Genomic DNA, 1,769 nt, shown 5'->3' with positions numbered 1-1,769 from the left:
AATTGAACCTGCGGTTCCAGGGGCTCGAGGCACTTCAAAGCCGGCAGCAGCCCGGCCAGCAGCACTAAAGGGATGTACTTTTCGGCTGTCGAGCAGCAAAGTCAAATCCACACAAATAAGCAGTGTTCCAGAAAACCAGGTTTAACCATCAGTGGCTCTGAATGACAGGGGATGTTTTTGCTGAAGGTTTTTTTTTTTTGGTTGTGGTTTTTTTTTTTTTCCTTCCTCCTCTTTTCCAGTTTGTCCTGGGATTTTTTTGGTTGTGGCTTTTTTTTTTTTTATTATTATTTTATTTCTTACTAAAACACGTCTCCAGCTCCCATACCGCACACCCCTTTCAGGTCTGAGCATCCTCCAGAGGTAAAATGCTGAGTTAGGTATTGGAGTCCAGGAAAGGAGGTGCCTTTGATGAATAGCAAATCTACAGACTTCAATCGTTTCGGTGAGCGCCACAGATTTAATAAGTTATTTCCGTGGAAAACCTTAGTAACTCCGTTATGAATCAAGCCTATAAACACCTCTCACTCATCAAAGTGTCACCAAAAAATCTATTACTGTAACCGTGAATACAAGCCTCTCTCTACAGGTCCCTATAAGAAGCCAAAATTCCTCCTTCAAAACATTCACCATTTTCAAAGGTCATAAATACACTATGTCCAGTATTCAGCAAAGCCGTTTAAAAAGCAAAACACAGGCACAGCGAAAAAGTAAAGTTCAAACAAAGACGTACCATCAGATACGCACTGTTTAAAAGACACAACCGGGGTTACATCAAAAGAACTTTTACTACCTAGAAAGCCATATCCAGCTCCTAATAGGGTGCAAGAATGTAATGTTTTGGCTACAAAGATTAAACTAATTTACTTTTAAGTAACTTGCTTACTTCCTGATGTTTCTTTTTTTTCAGTGTGATGCTTAGGTGCTTGGAGAAGTGAGGGATGCGATTATCCTGTGATTCAAGGCCAAACATCGTACAATGAACCACAGACAAAAACATACTTTATCTGGGTGTTGTACTTACTCCAAAAAACTTCTAGGCTGAAAACATCCCGGCTAGCTGCGAAAAGCCAGCCCCGTTCCAGGTAAGGGAGGGAGAGAAAGGGCACCTCTCCCTCCTTCTCTGCAGAAACGTATTGAGAAATTCAGCGTATCGCCCACAAGGAAACGGTGCTCCCCCAATACGGCCCGTGGTACACTCATTTCAGGGCATCATCCTGCCCGGCTCCATCACGGCAAATTCTCCTTCAGAGCCGGGGAGCTGCGTGTACACGCGCAAACGCAGAGGTATCACCTGCAGAGCAGCTTTAATCCCCGCATTAGGCACAGGGCCAAATACGGGTAAGACCAACCTTCTTCCACCCCTTGTGCACCAGGCAGTCTGTGCTACGCCAGACAGATGACCCTAAGGCTCTGGCAGCTAGTTTTGCCTTTTTTTTTTTTTTCCTCCTTCTTCTGGACTAGGGACAGCTCTGGTTGTCCACATTTTTCTAAGTGCTGCCTGTGTCGGAGGTTGAAGCAGTACCAGCCATCACAGTAACCGAAGGGGAAAGATGTTGCACGTGAAGCAATGCAAGCAATGGATGGTGACGGGGGAGATTTCGGCTCGATTCACAGCTCTGCAGCAGCTGCTCTGTCTACCCTGGGAAAATCCCTGACTCCTTGGCTCCTTGCAGGGAAACACACGTGGGAAGAAGGGAGACCACCACTGTTTCGTCAGTTCAGGTGAAGAACATCACCGGAGCCGTCTCAACTAAAGATGCTCCTCGGGG

Source organism: Cariama cristata, unplaced genomic scaffold (genome assembly GCF_000690535.1).
Source record: "Cariama cristata isolate BGI_N322 unplaced genomic scaffold, ASM69053v1 scaffold32070, whole genome shotgun sequence".
Classification (NCBI taxonomy): Eukaryota; Metazoa; Chordata; class Aves; order Cariamiformes; family Cariamidae; genus Cariama; species Cariama cristata.
This window is presented reverse-complemented; position numbering follows the sequence as displayed.